Below are 20,039 nucleotides of genomic sequence, written 5' to 3'. Positions count from 1 at the left end.
TATTTTGGAGCCAAATTCTGGCTCTCTGCACGTTGTCGCAGTTTGAAATTACGACTTTTTCATATCCAACATATGCGAAGTACTGAAAGCGGCGTTTTGTCACATTTGTCCCAAACCTCCATGCAGTTTTCAAAATATCCCAAATATCCCATTTTCGAGGCCTGAGGCATATTTTGGAGCCAAATTCTGGCTCTCTGCACGTATTCGCAATTTCAAATTACGAATTTTTATACCCAACATATGCCAAGTACTGAAAGCAGCAGTGAGTCACATTTTGCACAAACTCCCCTGCAGTTTTCAAAATATCCCAAATATCCCAATTTCGAGGCCTTAGCCATGTTTTAGAGCAAAATGCTGGCTCTCTGCACGTATTCGCAGTTTGAAATTGCGACTTGTTTATACCCAACATATGCCAAGTACTGAAAGCGGTGTTTGGTTACATTTGTCCCAAACCTCCCTGCAGTTTTCAAAATATCCCAAACATCCCAATATCGAGGGCTGAGCCATATTTTGGAGCCAACGTCTGGCTCTCTGCACGTATTCATATTTTGATATAACGACTTTTTATACCCAACATATGCCAAGTTCTGAAAGTGGCAGTGAGTCACATTTTGCGCAAACTCCCCTGTAGTTTTCAAAATATCCCAAACATCCCAATTTCGAAGCCTTAGCCATATTTTGGAGCCAAATTCTGGCTCTCTGCACGTTGTCGCAGTTTGAAATTACGACTTTTTCATATCCAACATATGCGAAGTACTGAAAGCGGCGTTTTGTCACATTTGTCCCAAACCTCCATGCAGTTTTCAAAATATCCCAAATATCCCAATTTCGAGGCCTGATTCACATTTTGGAGCCAAATTCTGGCTCTCTGCACGTATTCGCAGTTTAAAATTACGATTTTTTATACCCAACATATGCCAGGTACTGAAAGCGGCGTTTCGTCACATTTGTCCCAAACCTCCCTGCAGTTTTCAAAATATCCTAAACATCCCAATTTCGAGGCCTGAGCCATATTTTGGAGCCAAATTCTGGCTCTATGCACGTATTCGCAGATTGAAATTACGAATTTTTATACCCAACATATGCTAAGTCCTGAAAGGGGCAGTTAGTCACATTTTGCACAAACTCCCCTGCAATTTTCAAAATATCCCAAACATCCCAATTTCGAGGCATGAGCTATATTTTGGAGCCAAATTCTGGCTCTCTGCACGTTGTCGCAGTTTGAAATTACGACTTTTTCATATCCAACATATGCGAAGTACTGAAAGCGGCGTTTTGTCACATTTGTCCCAAACCTCCATGCAGTTTTCAAAATATCCCAAATATCCCATTTTCGAGGCCTGAGGCATATTTTGGAGCCAAATTCTGGCTCTCTGCACGTATTCGCAATTTCAAATTACGAATTTTTATACCCAACATATGCCAAGTACTGAAAGCAGCAGTGAGTCACATTTTGCACAAACTCCCCTGCAGTTTTCAAAATATCCCAAATATCCCAATTTCGAGGCCTTAGCCATGTTTTAGAGCAAAATGCTGGCTCTCTGCACGTATTCGCAGTTTGAAATTGCGACTTGTTTATACCCAACATATGCCAAGTACTGAATGCGGTGTTTGGTTACATTTGTCCCAAACCTCCCTGCAGTTTTCAAAATATCCCAAACATCCCAATATCGAGGGCTGAGCCATATTTTGGAGCCAACGTCTGGCTCTCTGCACGTATTCATATTTTGATATTACGACTTTTTATACCCAACATATGCCAAGTTCTGAAAGTGGCAGTGAGTCACATTTTGCGCAAACTCCCCTGTAGTTTTCAAAATATCCCAAACATCCCAATTTCGAAGCCTTAGCCATATTTTGGAGCCAAATTCTGGCTCTCTGCACGTAGTCGCAGTTTGAAATTACGACTTTTTCATATCCAACATATGCGAAGTACTGAAAGCGGCGTTTTGTCACATTTGTCCCAAACCTCCATGCAGTTTTCAAAATATCCCAAATATCCCAATTTCGAGGCCTGATTCACATTTTGGAGCCAAATTCTGGCTCTCTGCACGTATTCGCAGTTTAAAATTACGATTTTTTATACCCAACATATGCCAGGTACTGAAAGCGGCGTTTCGTCACATTTGTCCCAAACCTCCCTGCAGTTTTCAAAATATCCTAAACATCCCAATTTCGAGGCCTGAGCCATATTTTGGAGCCAAATTCTGGCTCTATGCACGTATTCGCAGATTGAAATTACGAATTTTTATACCCAACATATGCTAAGTCCTGAACGGGGCAGTTAGTCACATTTTGCACAAACTCCCCTGCAATTTTCAAAATATCCCAAACATCCCAATTTCGAGGCATGAGCTATATTTTGGAGCCAAATTCTGGCTCTCTGCACGTTGTCGCAGTTTGAAATTACGACTTTTTCATATCCAACATATGCGAAGTACTGAAAGCGGCGTTTTGTCACATTTGTCCCAAACCTCCATGCAGTTTTCAAAATATCCCAAATATCCCATTTTCGAGGCCTGAGGCATATTTTGGAGCCAAATTCTGGCTCTCTGCACGTATTCGCAATTTCAAATTACGAATTTTTATACCCAACATATGCCAAGTACTGAAAGCAGCAGTGAGTCACATTTTGCACAAACTCCCCTGCAGTTTTCAAAATATCCCAAATATCCCAATTTCGAGGCCTTAGCCATGTTTTAGAGCAAAATGCTGGCTCTCTGCACGTATTCGCAGTTTGAAATTGCGACTTGTTTATACCCAACATATGCCAAGTACTGAATGCGGTGTTTGGTTACATTTGTCCCAAACCTCCCTGCAGTTTTCAAAATATCCCAAACATCCCAATATCGAGGGCTGAGCCATATTTTGGAGCCAACGTCTGGCTCTCTGCACGTATTCATATTTTGATATTACGACTTTTTATACCCAACATATGCCAAGTTCTGAAAGTGGCAGTGAGTCACATTTTGCGCAAACTCCCCTGTAGTTTTCAAAATATCCCAAACATCCCAATTTCGAAGCCTTAGCCATATTTTGGAGCCAAATTCTGGCTCTCTGCACGTTGTCGCAGTTTGAAATTACGACTTTTTCATATCCAACATATGCGAAGTACTGAAAGCGGCGTTTTGTCACATTTGTCCCAAACCTCCATGCAGTTTTCAAAATATCCCAAATATCCCAATTTCGAGGCCTGATTCACATTTTGGAGCCAAATTCTGGCTCTCTGCACGTATTCGCAGTTTAAAATTACGATTTTTTATACCCAACATATGCCAGGTACTGAAAGCGGCGTTTCGTCACATTTGTCCCAAACCTCCCTGCAGTTTTCAAAATATCCTAAACATCCCAATTTCGAGGCCTGAGCCATATTTTGGAGCCAAATTCTGGCTCTATGCACGTATTCGCAGATTGAAATTACGAATTTTTATACCCAACATATGCTAAGTCCTGAAAGGGGCAGTTAGTCACATTTTGCACAAACTCCCCTGCAATTTTCAAAATATCCCAAACATCCCAATTTCGAGGCATGAGCTATATTTTGGAGCCAAATTCTGGCTCTCTGCACGTTGTCGCAGTTTGAAATTACGACTTTTTCATATCCAACATATGCGAAGTACTGAAAGCGGCGTTTTGTCACATTTGTCCCAAACCTCCATGCAGTTTTCAAAATATCCCAAATATCCCATTTTCGAGGCCTGAGGCATATTTTGGAGCCAAATTCTGGCTCTCTGCACGTATTCGCAATTTCAAATTACGAATTTTTATACCCAACATATGCCAAGTACTGAAAGCAGCAGTGAGTCACATTTTGCACAAACTCCCCTGCAGTTTTCAAAATATCCCAAATATCCCAATTTCGAGGCCTTAGCCATGTTTTAGAGCAAAATGCTGGCTCTCTGCACGTATTCGCAGTTTGAAATTGCGACTTGTTTATACCCAACATATGCCAAGTACTGAATGCGGTGTTTGGTTACATTTGTCCCAAACCTCCCTGCAGTTTTCAAAATATCCCAAACATCCCAATATCGAGGGCTGAGCCATATTTTGGAGCCAACGTCTGGCTCTCTGCACGTATTCATATTTTGATATTACGACTTTTTATACCCAACATATGCCAAGTTCTGAAAGTGGCAGTGAGTCACATTTTGCGCAAACTCCCCTGTAGTTTTCAAAATATCCCAAACATCCCAATTTCGAAGCCTTAGCCATATTTTGGAGCCAAATTCTGGCTCTCTGCACGTTGTCGCAGTTTGAAATTACGACTTTTTCATATCCAACATATGCGAAGTACTGAAAGCGGCGTTTTGTCACATTTGTCCCAAACCTCCATGCAGTTTTCAAAATATCCCAAATATCCCAATTTCGAGGCCTGATTCACATTTTGGAGCCAAATTCTGGCTCTCTGCACGTATTCGCAGTTTAAAATTACGATTTTTTATACCCAATATATGCCAAGTACTGAAAGTGGTAGAGAGTCACATTTGTCCCAAACCTCCCTGCAGTTTTCAAAATATCCCAAATATCCCAATTTCGAGGCCTGAGCCATAATTTGGAGCCAAATTCTGGCTCTCTGCAAGTATTCGCAGTTTGAATTTACGACTTTTTTATACCCAACATATGCCAATGCGTTTGGTCACATTTGTCTCAATCCCCCCTGCAGTTTTCAAAATATCCCAAATATCCCAATTTCGAGGCCTGAGCCATATTTTGTAGCCAAATTCTGGCTCTCTGCACATATTCGCAGTTTGATATTACGACATTTTATACCCAACATATGCCAAGTACTAAAAGCGGCGTTTGGTCACATCTGTCCCAATCCCCCCTGCAGTTTTCAAAATATCCCAAACATCTCAATTTCAAGGCCTGAGCCATATTTTGGAGCCAAATTCTGGCTCTCTGCACGTATTCGCAGTTTGAAATTACGACTTTTTATACCCACCTTATGCCAAGTACTGAAAGCGGCGTTTGGTCACATTTGTCCCAAAGCTCCCTGCAGTTTTCAAAATATCCCAAACATGCTAATTTCGAGGCCTGAGCCATATTTTGGATCCAAATTCTGGCTCTCTGCACGTATTCGCAATTTGAAACTACGGTTTTATATACCCAACATATGCCAAGTACTGAAAGCGACGTTTGGTCATATTTGTCCCAAACCTCCCTGCAGTATTCAAAATATCCCAAACATCCCAATTTCAAGGCATGAGCCATATTTTGGAGCCAAATTCTGGCTCTCTGCACGTATTCACAGTTTGAAATTACGAATTTATATACCCAACATATGCCAAGTACTGTAGGCGTTTCGTCACATTTGTCCAAAACCTCCCTGCATTAGAACATAAGAACAAAGGTAACTGCAGAAGGCCTATTGGCCCATACGAGGCAGCTCCTATTCTATAACCACCCAATCCCACTCATATACTTGTCCAACCCGCGTTTGAAACAATCGAGGGACACCACCTCCACCTCGTTACGCGGCAATTGGTTCTACAAATCAACAACCCTGTTACTGAACCAGTATTTACCCAAGTCTTTCCTAAATCTAAACTTATCCAATTTATACCCATTGTTTCGTGTTCTGTCTTGTGTTGATATTTTTAATACCCTATTAATATCCCCCCTGTTACGTCCATTCATCTACTTGTAAACCTCCATCATGTCACCCCTAACTCTTCGCCTTTCCAGTGAATGCAACTTAAGCTTTGTTAATCTTTCTTCATATGAAAGATTTCTAATTTGGGGAATTAACTTAGTCATCCTACGCTGGACACGTTCAAGTGAATTTATATCCATTCTATAATACGGCGACCAAAACTGAACTGCATAATCTAAATGGGGACTAACCAGAGCAAGATATAGCTTGAGAACCACACCAGGTGTCTTGTTACTAACGCTTCGATTAATAAATCCCAGTGTCCTATTCGCCTTATTACGAACATTCATGCATTGATCCTTTTTTTTTAAATTCTTACTAATCATAACTCCCAGATCCCTTTCGCAATCCGACTTCGCAATCTCAACACCATCTAGCTCGTATCTTGTAACTCTATCATCATTACCTAGCCTCAGAACTTTACATTTATCAGCATTAAACTGCATTTGCCAATCCTTTGACTATTTCAAAACCCAATCTAGATCAACTTGAAGTGATAGTGAGTCCTCCTCCGAATTAATTTCCCTACCGATTTTCGCATCATCGGCAAATTTGCAAATGTTGCTACTCAAACCTGAATCTAAATCATTTTTATATATTATAAACAACAGAGGTCCCAGGACAGAGCCCTGAGGTACTCCACTAACAACATTATCCCACTCTGACTTAACCCCATTTATACTAACTCTCTGTTTCCTTTGGAATAGCCATGCCCTAATCCAAGTTAATATAGCACCCCCAATACCATGAGCTTCTATTTTTTTAATTAGTCTTTCATGTGGCACTGTATCAAAAGCTTTGCTAAAGTCAAGGTACACAACATCACAATCCTTACTACTATCAACTGCCTCAACTATGCTGGAATAAAAAGTTAGCAAATTTTTCAAAACATCCCAAACATCCCAATTTCGAGGCCTGAGCCATATTTTGGAGCCAAATTCTGGCTCTATGCACGTATTCGCAGAGTGAAATTACGACTTTTTATACCCAACATATGCTAAGTCCTGAGAGCGGCAGTTAGTCACATTTTGCACAAACTCCCCTGCAGTTTTCGAAATATCCCAAATATCCCAATTTCGAGGCCTGAGCCGTATTTTGGAGCCAAATTCTGGTTCTCTGCACATATTCGCAGTTTAAAATTGCGAATTTTTTATACCCAACATATGACAAGTCCTGAAAACGGCGTTTGGTCACATTTAGCCCAATCCCCCTGCAGTTTTCAAAATATCCCAAACATCCCAATTTCGAGGCCAGAGCCATATTTTGGAGCCAAATTCTTGCTCTCTGCACGTATTCGCACTTTGAAATTACGACTTTTTATACCCAACATTTGCCAAGTTCTGAAAGCAGCGTTTGGTCATATTTGTCCCAAACCCCCCTGCAGTTTTCAAAATATCCCAAACACCCCAATTTCGAAGACTGAGCCATATTTTGGAGCCAAATTCTGGCTCTATGCACGTATTCGCAGTTTGAAATTACGACTTTTTATACCCAACATTTGCCAAGTTCTGAAAGCGGCGTTTGGTCATATTTGTCCCAAACCCCCCTGCTTTATACCCAATATATGCCAAGTACTGAAAGCGGTAGTGAGTCACATTTGTCCCAAACCTCCCTGCAGTTTTCAAAATATCCCAAACATCCTAATTTCGAGGCCTGAGCCATATTTTGGAGCCAAATTCTGGCTCTCTGCACGTATTCGCAGTTTGAAATTCCGACTTTTTTATACCCAACATATGCGAAGTACTGAAAGCGGCGTTTTGTCACATTTGTCCCAAACCTCCCTGCAGTTTTCAAAATATCCCAAACATCCCAATATCGAGGTATGAGCCATATTTTGGAGTCAACGTCTGGCTCTCTGCACGTATTCACAGTTTGGTATTACGACTTTTTATACCCAACATATGCCAAGTACTGAAAGTGGCAGTAAGTGACATTTTGCACAAACTCCCCTGCAGTTTTCAAAATATCCCAAACATCCCAATTTCGAGGCCTGAGCCATATTTTGGAGCCAAATTCATGCTCAATGCACGTATTCGCAGTTTGAAATTACGACTTTTTATACCCAACATTTGCCAAGTACTGAAAGCTAATTTCTAATAATTAGCTAATAGCTAATAACATGCTAATTTCCAGCCCGTCCTCCAAAAATGGGGTGGTAAATGTAAGGAGACAAATAAGTGCAATTATGTACTATTCATAGCAGTTAGGAATTGTACTTATTTTCACTTAGTATTAAATCGTACTGTCAAATATATTGTGAATATTTGAGTTTACCCCAAAAACTGAATAGAAAACCACAACCTCACCTAACCGTCTTAGTTTTTGAAGATAATAATTTTATTGCTTCTTAATTACAATTAGTACTTAACCTATAGCTATATTGACATTACACTTTTATAAAACTAATAAAACAAAACTAAAATATATCAATAAATTGTAAAATAACTCAGGATATTTTAAAATTTTGTATAAAATCTATATTGTTTAATAAACCAGAAAAAAAAATTCTTTATATTTAAAACTTGTGTATTGCAAAATGAAATTGAAAATTTCATCCTAAAATTGTGTGTGTCTTAACAGAAAACGAGGGAAATTAAATCGGGGGAGGGAGTTGGGTAAATGTAACAGCCCCATAAGTGCAATTATGCACTGGTTATGACAGTTAGAAAGTGAACTTATTACACTTAGTATTAAATCGTACTGTCAATTCGGAGGATGGGTTGCTAATTTCGAGGCCTGAGCCATATTTTGGATCCAAATTCTGGCTCTCTGCACGTATTCGCAATTTGAAACTACGGTTTTATATACCCAACATATGCCAAGTACTGAAAGCGACGTTTGGTCATATTTGTCCCAAACCTCCCTGCAGTTTTCAAAATATCCCGAACATCCCAATTTCGAGGCCTGAGCAATATTTTGGAGCCAAATTCTGGCTCTATACACGTATTCGCAGATTGAATTTATGATTTTTATACCCAACATATGCCAAGCTCTGAAAGTGGCAGTGAGTCACATTTTGCACAAACTACCCTGCAGTTTTTAAAATATCCCAAATATCCCAATTTCGAAGCCTTAGCCATGTTTTGGAGCCAAATTCTGGCTCTTTGCACGTATTTGCAGTTTTAAATTGCGACTTTTTTATACCCAACATATGCCAAGTACTGAAAGCGGCGTTTGGTCACATTTGTCCCAATCCTTCCTGCAATTTTCTAAATATCCCAAACATCCCAATATCGAGGCCTGAGTCATAATTTGGAGCCAACGTCTGGCTCTCTGCACGTATTCATATTTTGATATTACGACTTTTTATACCCAACATATGCCAAGTACTGAAAGCGGCAGTGAGTCACATTTTGCACAAACTCCCCTGCAGTTTTCAAAATATCCCGAACATCCCAATTTCGAGGCCTGAGCCATATTTTGTAGCCAAATTCTGGCTCTCTGCACGTATTCGCAGTTTGAAATTGCGACTTTTTTATACCCAACATATGCCAAGTACTGAAAGTGGCAGTGAGTCACAATTTGCGCAAACTCCCCTGCAGTTTTCAAAATATCCCAAACATCCCAATTTCGAGGCCTGAGCCATATTTTGTAGCCAAATTCTGGCTCTCTGCACGTATTTGCAGTTTGAAAATACGATTTTTATACCCAACATCTTCCAAGTACTGAAAGCAGCAGTGAGTCACATTTTGCACAAACTCTCCTTCAGTTTTCAAAAAATCCCAAATATCCCAATTTCGATGACTGAGCTATATTTTGGAGTCAAATTCTGGCTCTCTGCACGTATTCGCATTTTGAAATTACGACTTTTTTATACCCAGCATATGCCAATGCGTTTGGTCACATTTGTCTCAATCCCCCCTGCAGTTTTCAAAATATCCCAAACATCCCAATTTCGAAACCTGAGCCATATTTTGTTGCCAAATTCTGGCTCTTTGCACGTATTTGCAGTTTGAAATTGCGACATTTTTTATACCCAACATATGCCAAGTACTGAAAGCGGCGTTTGGTCACATTTGTCCCAATCCTTCCTGCAATTTTCTAAATATCCAAAACATCCCAATATCGAGGCCTGAGTCATAATTTGGAGCCAACGTCTGGCTCTCTGCACGTATTCATGTTTTGATATTACGACTTTTTATACCCAACATATGCCAAGTACTGAAAGCGGCAGTGAGTCACATTTTGCACAAACTCCCCTGCAGTTTTCAAAATATCCCGAACATCCCAATTTCGAGGCCTGAGCCATATTTTGTAGCCAAATTCTGGCTCTCTGCACGTATTCACAGTTTGAAATTGCGACTTTTTTATATCCAACATATGCCAAGTACTGAAAGTGGCAGTGAGTCACAATTTGCGCAAACTCCCCTGCAGTTTTCAAAATATCCCAAACATCCCAATTTCGAGGCCTGAGCCATATTTTGTAGCCAAATTCTGGCTCTCTGCACGTATTCGCAGTTTGAAAATACGATTTTTATACCCAACATCTTCCAAGTACTGAAAGCAGCAGTGAGTCACATTTTGCACAAACTCCCCTTCAGTTTTCAAAAAATCCCAAATATCTCAATTTCGATGCCTGAGCTATATTTTGGAGTCAAATCCAGGCTCTCTGCACGTATTAGCATTTTGAAATTACGACTTTTTTATACCCAACATATGCCAATGCGTTTGGTCACATTTGTCTCAATCCCCCCTGCAGTTTTCAAAATATCCCAAACATCCCAATTTCGAGGCCTGAGCCATATTTTGTAGCCAAATTCTGGCTCTTTGCACGTATTTGCAGTTTGAAATTGCGACATTTTTTATACCCAACATATGCCAAGTACTGAAAGCGGCGTTTGGTCACATTTGTCCCAATCCTTCCTGCAATTTTCTAAATATCCCAAACATCCCAATATCGAGGCCTGAGTCATAATTTGGAGCCAACGTCTGGCTCTCTGCACGTATTCATGTTTTGATATTACGACTTTTTATACCCAACATATGCCAAGTACTGAAAGCGGCAGTGAGTCACATTTTGCACAAACTCCCCTTCAGTTTTCAAAAAATCCCAAATATCTCAATTTCGATGCCTGAGCTATATTTTGGAGTCAAATTCTGGCTCTCTGCACGTATTCGCATTTTGAAATTACGACTTTTTTATACCCAACATATGCCAATGCGTTTGGTCACATTTGTCTCAATCCCCCCTGCAGTTTTCAAAATATCCCAAACATCCCAATTTCGAGGCCTGAGCCATATTTTGTAGCCAAATTCTGGCTCTCTGCACGTATTCGCAGTTTGAAATTGCGACTTTTTTATACCCAACATATGCCAAGTACTGAAAGTGGCAGTGAGTCACAATTTGCGCAAACTCCCCTGCAGTTTTCAAAATATCCCAAACATCCCAATTTCGAGGCCTGAGCCATATTTTGTAGCCAAATTCTGGCTCTCTGCACGTATTCGCAGTTTGAAATTACGACTTTTATACCCAACATCTTCCAAGTACTGAAAGCAGCAGTGAGTCACATTTTGCACAAACTCCCCTTCAGTTTTCAAAAAGTCCCAAATATCCCAATTTCGATGCCTGAGCTATATTTTGGAGTCAAATTCTGGCTCTCTGTACGTATTCGCATTTTGAAATTACGACTTTTTTATACCCAACATATGCCAATGCGTTTGGTCACATTTGTCTCAATCCCCCCTGCAGTTTTCAAAATATCCCAAACATCCCAATTTCGAGGCCTGAGCCATATTTTGTAGCCAAATTCTGGCTCTATGCACGTATTTGCAGATTGAATTTACGACTTTTTATACCCAAGATATGCCAAGTCCTGAAAGCGGCAGTGAGTCAAATTTTGAACAATTTCCCCTGCAGTTTTCGAAATATTCCAAATATCCCAATATCGAGGCCTGAACCATATTTTGTAGCCAAATTCTGGCTCTCTGCACGTATTCGCAGTTTGAAATTACGACTTTTTATACCCAACATATGCCAAGTACTGAAAGAAGCAGTGAGGCACATTTTGCACAAACTCCTCTGCAGTTTTCAAAATATCCCAAATATCCCAATTTCGAGGCCTGAGCCATATTTTGTAGCCAAATTCTGGCTCTCTGCACGTATTCGCAATTTGAAATTACGACTTTTTATACCCAACATATGCCAAGTACTAAAAGCGGCGGTTGGTCACATCTGTCCCAATCCCCCCTGCAGTTTTCAAAATATCCCAAACATCTCAATTTCGAGGCCTGAGCCATATTTTGGAGCCAAATTCTGGCTCTCTGCACGTATTCGCAGTTTTTAATTACGACAATTTATACCCAACATATGCCAAGTCCTGAAAGCAGCAGTGAGTCACATTTTGCACAAACTCCCCTGCAGTTTTCAAAATATCCCAAATATTCCAATTTCGAGGCCTTAGCCATGTTTTGGAGCAAAATTCTGGCTCTCTGCACGTATTCGCAGTTTGAAATTGCGACTTTTTTATGCCCAACATATGCCAAGTACTAAAAGCGGCGTTTGGTCACATTTGTCCCAAACCTCCCTGTAGTTTTCTAAATATTCCAAACATCCCAATATCGAGGCTTGAGTCATATTTTGGAGCCAAAGTCTGGCTCTCTGCACGTATTCATATTTTGATATTACGACTTTTTATACCCAACATATGCCAAGTACTGAAAGTGGCAGTGAGTCACATTTTGCGCAAACTCCCCTGCAGTTTTCAAAATATCCCAAACATCCCAATTTCGAGGCCTGAGCCATATTTTGGAGCCAAATTCTGGCTCTCTGCACGTATTCGCAGTTTGAAATTTCGACTTTTTTATACCCAACATATGCGAAGTACTGAAAGCGGCGTTTTGTCACATTTGTCCCAAACCTCCCTGCAGTTTTCAAAATATCCCAAACATCCCAATATCGAGGTATGAGCCATATTTTGGAGTCAACGTCTGGATCTCTGCACGTATTCACAGTTTGGTATTACGACTTTTTATACCCAACATATGCCAAGTACTGAAAGTGGCAGTAAGTCACATTTTGCACAAACTCCCCTGCAGTTTTCAAAATATCCCAAACATCCCAATTTCGAGGCCTGAGCCATATTTTGGAGCCAAATTCTGGCTCTATGCACGTATTCGCAGTTTGAAATTACGACTTTTTATACCCAACATTTGCCAAGTACTGAAAGCTAATTTCTAATAATTAGCTAATAGCTAATAACATGCTAATTTCCAGCCCACTAATTTCGAGGCCTGAGTCATATTTTGGAGCCAAATTCTGGCTCTCTGCACATATTCGCAGTTTGAAATTATGACTTTTTATACCCAATATATGCCTAGTACTGAAAGCTGCAGTGAGTCACATTTTGCACAAACTACCCTGCAGTTTTTAAAATATAACAAATATCCCAATTTCGAGGCCTTAGCCATGTTTTGGAGCCAAATTCTGGCTCTTTGCACGTATTTGCAGTTTTAAATTGCGACTTTTTTATACCCAACATATGCCAAGTACTGAAAGCGGCGTTTGGTCACATTTGTCCCAATCCTTCCTGCAATTTTCTAAATATCCCAAACATCCCAATATCGAGGCCTGAGTCATAATTTGGAGCCAACGTCTGGCTCTCTGCACGTATTCATATTTTGATATTACGACTTTTTATACCCAACATATGCCAAGTACTGAAAGTGGCAGTGAGTCACATTTTGCACAAACTCCCCTGCAGTTTTCAAAATATCCCGAACATCCCAATTTCGAGGTCTGAGCCATATTTTGTAGCCAAATTCTGGCTCTCTGCACGTATTCGCAGTTTGAAATTGCGACTTTTTTATACCCAACATATGCCAAGTACTGAAAGTGGCAGTGAGTCACAATTTGCGCAAACTCCCCTGCAGTTTATAAAATATCCCAAACATCCCAATTTCGAGGCCTGAGCCATATTTTGTAGCCAAATTCTGGCTCTCTGCACGTATTCGCAGTTTGAAAATACGATTTTTATACCCAACATCTTCCAAGTACTGAAAGCAGCAGTGAGTCACATTTTGCACAAACTCTCCTTCAGTTTTCAAAAAATCCCAAATATCCCAATTTCGATGCCTAAGCTATATTTTGGAGTCAAATTCTGGCTCTCTGCACGTATTCGCATTTTGAAATTACGACTTTTTTATACCCAACATATGCCAATGCGTTTGGTCACATTTGTCTCAATCCCCCCTGCAGTTTTCAAAATATCCCAAACATCCCAATTTCGAGGCCTGAGCCATATTTTGTAGCCAAATTCTGGCTCTTTGCACGTATTTGCAGTTTGAAATTGCGACATTTTTTTTACCCAACATATGCCAAGTACTGAAAGCGGCGTTTGGTCACATTTGTCCCAATCCTTCCTGCAATTTTCTAAATATCCCAAACATCCCAATATCGAGGCCTGAGTCATAATTTGGAGCCAACGTCTGGCTCTCTGCACGTATTCATATTTTGATATTACGACTTTTTATACCCAACATATGCCAAGTACTGAAAGCGGCAGTGAGTCACATTTTGCACAAACTCCCCTGCAGTTTTCAAAATATCCCGAACATCCCAATTTCGAGGCCTGAGCCATATTTTGTAGCCAAATTCTGGCTCTCTGCACGTATTCACAGTTTGAAATTGCGACTTTTTTATACCCAACATATGCCAAGTACTGAAAGTGGCAGTGAGTCACAATTTGTGCAAACTCCCCTGCAGTTTTCAAAATATCCCAAACATCCCAATTTCGAGGCCTGAGCCATATTTTGTAGCCAAATTCTGGCTCTCTGCACGTATTCGCAGTTTGAAAATACGATTTTTATACCCAACATCTTCCAAGTACTGAAAGCAGCAGTGAGTCACATTTTGCACAAACTCCCCTTCAGTTTTCAAAAAATCCCAAATATCCCAATTTCGATGCCTGAGCTATATTTTGGAGTCAAATTCTGGCTCTCTGCACGTATTCGCATTTTGAAATTACGACTTTTTTATACCCAACATATGCCAATGCGTTTGGTCACATTTGTCTCAATCCCCCCTGCAGTTTTCAAAATATCCCAAACATCCCAATTTCGAAACCTGAGCCATATTTTGTAGCCAAATTCTGGCTCTTTGCACGTATTTGCAGTTTGAAATTGCGACATTTTTTATACCCAACATATGCCAAGTACTGAAAGCGGCGTTTGGTCACATTTGTCCCAATCCTTCCTGCAATTTTCTAAATATCCCAAACATCCCAATATCGAGGCCTGAGTCATAATTTGGAGCCAACGTCTGGCTCTCTGCACGTATTCATGTTTTGATATTACGACTTTTTATACCCAACATATGCCAAGTACTGAAAGCGGCAGTGAGTCACATTTTGCACAAACTCCCCTGCAGTTTTCAAAATATCCCGAACATCCCAATTTCGAGGCCTGAGCCATATTTTGTAGCCAAATTCTGGCTCTCTGCACGTATTCGCAGTTTGAAATTGCGACTTTTTTTATACCCAACATATGCCAAGTACTGAAAGTGGCAGTGAGTCACAATTTGCGCAAACTCCCCTGCAGTTTTCAAAATATCCCAAACATCCCAATTTCGAGGCCTGAGCCATATTTTGTAGCCAAATTCTGGCTCTCTGCACGTATTCGCAGTTTGAAATTACTACTTTTATACCCAACATCTTCCAAGTACTGAAAGCAGCAGTGAGTCACATTTTGCACAAACTCCCCTTCAGTTTTCAAAAAATCCCAAATATCCCAATTTCGATGCCTGAGCTATATTTTGGAGTCAAATTCTGGCTCTCTGTACGTATTCGCATTTTGAAATTACGACTTTTTTATACCCAACATATGCCAATGCGTTTGGTCACATTTGTCTCAATCCCCCCTGCAGTTTTCAAAATATCCCAAACATCCCAATTTCGAGGCCTGAGCCATATTTTGTAGCCAAATTCTGGCTCTATGCACGTATTTGCAGATTGAATTTACGACTTTTTATACCCAAGATATGCCAAGTCCTGAAAGCGGCAGTGAGTCAAATTTTGAACAATTTCCCCTGCAGTTTTCGAAATATTCCAAATATCCCAATTTCGAGGCCTGAACCATATTTTGTAGCCAAATTCTGGCTCTCTGCACGTATTCGCAGTTTGAAATTACGACTTTTTATACCCAACATATGCCAAGTACTGAAAGAAGCAGTGAGTCACATTTTGCACAAACTCCTCTGCAGTTTTCAAAATATCCCAAATATCCCAATTTCGAGGCCTGAGCCATATTTTGTAGCCAAATTCTGGCTCTCTGCACGTATTCGCAATTTGAAATTACGACTTTTTATACGCAACATATGCCAAGTACTAAAAGCGGCGGTTGGTCACATCTGTCCCAATCCCCCCTGCAGTTTTCAAAATATCCCAAACATCTCAATTTCGAGGCCTGAGCCATATTTTGGAGCCAAATTCTGGCTCTCTGCACGTATTCGCAGTTTTTAATTACGACAATTTATACCCAACATATGCCAAGTCCTGAAAGCAGCAGCGAGTCACATTTTGCACAAACTCCCCTGCAGTTTTCAAAATATCCCAAATATTCCAATTTCGAGGCCTTAGCCATGTTTTGGAGCAAAATTCTGGCTCTCTGCACGTATTCGCAGTTTGAAATTGCGACTTTTTATGCCCAACATATGCCAAGTACTGAAAGCGGCGTTTGGTCACATTTGTCCCAAACCTCCCTGTAGTTTTCTAAATATTCCAAACATCCCAATATCGAGGCTTGAGTCATATTTTGGAGCCAAAGTCTGGCTCTCTGCACGTATTCATATTTTGATATTACGACTTTTTATACCCAACATATGCCAAGTACTAAAAGCGGCGTTTGGTTACATCTGTCCCAATCCCCCCTGCAGTTTTCAAAATATCCCAAACATCTCAATTTCGAGGCCTGAGCCATATTTTGGAGCGAAATTCTGGCTCTCTGCACGTATTCGCAGTTTGAAATTACGACTTTTTATACCGAACATATGCTAAGTACTGAAAGCAGCAGTGAGTCACATTTTGCACAAACTCCCCTGCAGTTTTCAAAATATCCCAAATATCCCAATTTCGACGCCTTAGCCATGTTTTGGAGCAAAATGCTGGCTCTCTGCACATGTTCGCAGTTTGAAATTGCGACTTTTTTATACCCAACATATGCCAAGTACTGAAAGCGGCGTTTGGTCACATTTCACCTAATCCTCCCTGCAATTTTCTATATATCCCAAACATCCCAATATCGTGGCCTGAGTCATATTTTGGAGCCAAAGTCTGGCTCTCTGCACGTATTCATATTTTGATATTACGACTTTTTATATCCAACATATGCCAATTACTGAAAGTGGCAGTGAGTCACAATTTGCTTAAACTCCCCTGCAGTTTTCAAAATATCCCAAACATCCCAATTTCGAGGCCTGAGCCATATTTTGTAGCCAAATTCTGGCTCTCTGCACGTATTCGCAGTTTGAAATTACGACATTTATACCCAACATCGTCCAAGTACTGAAAGCAGCAGTGAGTCACATTTTGCACAAACACCCCTGCAGTTTTCAAAATATCCCAAATATCCCAATTTCGATGCCTGAGCTATATTTTGGAGTCAAATTCTGGCTCTCTGCACGTATTCGCATTTTGAAATTACGAATTTTTTATACCCAACATATGCCAATGCGTTTGGTCACATTTGTCTCAATCCCCCCTGCAGTTTTCAAAATATCCCAAACATCCCAATTTCGAGGCCTGAGCCATATTTTGTAGCCAAATTCTGGCTCTATGCACGTATTCGCAGATTGAATTTACGACTTTTTATACCCAAGATATGCCAAGTCCTGAAAGCGGCAGTGAGTCACATTTTCCACAAACGCCTCTGCAGTTTTCGAAATATTCCAAATATCCCAATTTCGAGGCCTGAGCCATATTTTTGAGCAAAATTCTGGCTCTCTGCACGTATTCGCAGTATGAAATAACGACTTTTTATACCCAACATATGCCAAGTACTGAAAGCAGCAGTGAGTCACATTTTGCACAAACTCCCCTGCAGTTTTCAAAATATCCCAAATATCCCAATTTCGAGGCCTTAGCCATGTTTTGGAGCCAAATTCTGGCTCTCTGCACGTATTCGCAGTTTGAAATTGCGACTTTTTATACCCAACATATGCCAAGTACTAAAAGCGGCGGTTGGTCACATCTGTCCCAATCCCCCCTGCAGTTTTCAAAATGTCCCAAACATCTCAATTTCGAGGCCTGAGCCATATTTTGGAGCCAAATTCTGGCTCTCTGCACGTATTCGCAGTTTGAAATTACGACTTTTTATACCCAACATATGCCAAGTCCTGAAAGCAGCAGTGAGTCACATTTTGCACAAACTCCCCTGCAGTTTTCAAAATATCCCAAATATCCCAATTTCGAGGCCTTACCCATGTTTTGGAGCCAAATTCTGGCTCTCTGCACGTATTCGCAGTTTGAAATTGCGACTTTTTTATGCCCAACATATGCCAAGTACTGAAAGCGGCGTTTGGTCACATTTGTCCCAAACCTCCCTGCAGTTTTCTAAATATTCCAAACATCCCAATATCGAGGTCTGATTCATATTTTGGAGCCAACGTCTGGCTTTCTGCACGTATTCATATTTTGATATTACGACTTTTTATACCCATCATATGCCAAGTACTGAAAGTGGCAGTGAGTCACATTTTGCGCAAACTCCCCTGCAGTTTTCAAAATATCCCAAACATCCCAATTTCGAGGCCTGAGCCATATTTTGTAGCCAAATTCTAGCTCTCTGCACATATTCGCAGTTTGAAATTACGACTTTTTATACCGAACATATGCCAAGTACTGAAAGCGGCGTTTGGTCATATTTGTCCCGAAGCTCCCTGCAGTTTTCAAAAAATCCAAAACATTTCGCAATTTCGAGGCCTGAGCCATATTTTGTAGCCAAATTCTGGCTCTCTGCACGTATTCGCAGTTTGAAATTACGACTTTTTATACCTAACATATGCCAAGTACTAAAAGCGGCGTTTGGTTACATCTGTCCCAATCCCCCCTGCAGTTTTCAAAATATCCCAAACATCTCAATTTCGAGGCCTGAGCCATATTTTGGAGCGAAATTCTGGCTCTCTGCACGTATTCGCAGTTTGAAATTACGACTTTTTATACCCAACATCTTCCAAGTACTGAAAGCAGCAGTGAGTCACATTTTGCACAAACTCCCCTTCAGTTTTCAAAAAATCCCAAATATCCCAATTTCGATCCCTGAGCTATATTTTGGAGTCAAATTCTGGCTCTCTGCACGTATTCGCATTTTGAAATTACGACTTTTTTATACCCAACATATGCCAATGCGTTTGGTCACATTTGTCTCAATCCCCCCTGCAGTTTTCAAAATATCCCAAACATCCCAATTTCGAGGCCTGAGCCATATTTTGTAGCCAAATTCTGGCTCTTTGCACGTATTTGCAGTTTGAAATTGCGATATTTTTTATACCCAACATATGCCAAGTACTGAAAGCGGCGTTTGGTCACATTTGTCCCAATCCTTCCTGCAATTTTCTAAATATCCCAAACATCCCAATATCGAGGCCTGAGTCATAATTTGGAGCCAACGTCTGGCTCTCTGCACGTATTCATATTTTGATATTACGACTTTTTATACCCAACATATGCCAAGTACTGAAAGTGGCAGTGAGTCACAATTTGCGCAAACTCCCCTGCAGTTTTCAAAATATCCCAAACATCCCAATTTCGAGGCCTGAGCCATATTTTGTAGCCAAATTCTGGCTCTCTGCACGTATTCGCAGTTTGAAATTACGACTTTTATACCCAACATCTTCCAAGTACTGAAAGCAGCAGTGAGTCACATTTTGCACAAACTCCCCTGCAGTTTTCAAAATATCCCAAATATCCCAATTTCGAGGCCTTAGCCATGTTTTGGAGCCAAATTCTGGCTCTCTGCACGTATTCGCAGTTTGAAATTGCGACTTTTTATACCCAACATATGCCAAGTACTAAAAGCGGCGGTTGGTCACATCTGTCCCAATCCCCCCTGCAGTTTTCAAAATGTCCCAAACATCTCAATTTCGAGGCCTGAGCCATATTTTGGAGCCAAATTCTGGCTCTCTGCACGTATTCGCAGTTTGAAATTACGACTTTTTATACCCAACATATGCCAAGTCCTGAAAGCAGCAGTGAGTCACATTTTGCACAAACTCCCCTGCAGTTTTCAAAATATCCCAAATATCCCAATTTCGAGGCCTTACCCATGTTTTGGAGCCAAATTCTGGCTCTCTGCACGTATTCGCAGTTTGAAATTGCGACTTTTTTATGCCCAACATATGCCAAGTACTGAAAGCGGCGTTTGGTCACATTTGTCCCAAACCTCCCTGCAGTTTTCT

This window comes from Procambarus clarkii, chromosome 91 (assembly GCF_040958095.1).
Source record: "Procambarus clarkii isolate CNS0578487 chromosome 91, FALCON_Pclarkii_2.0, whole genome shotgun sequence".
Taxonomy (NCBI): domain Eukaryota; kingdom Metazoa; phylum Arthropoda; class Malacostraca; order Decapoda; family Cambaridae; genus Procambarus; species Procambarus clarkii.
Note: the sequence above shows the minus strand (reverse complement) of the source record.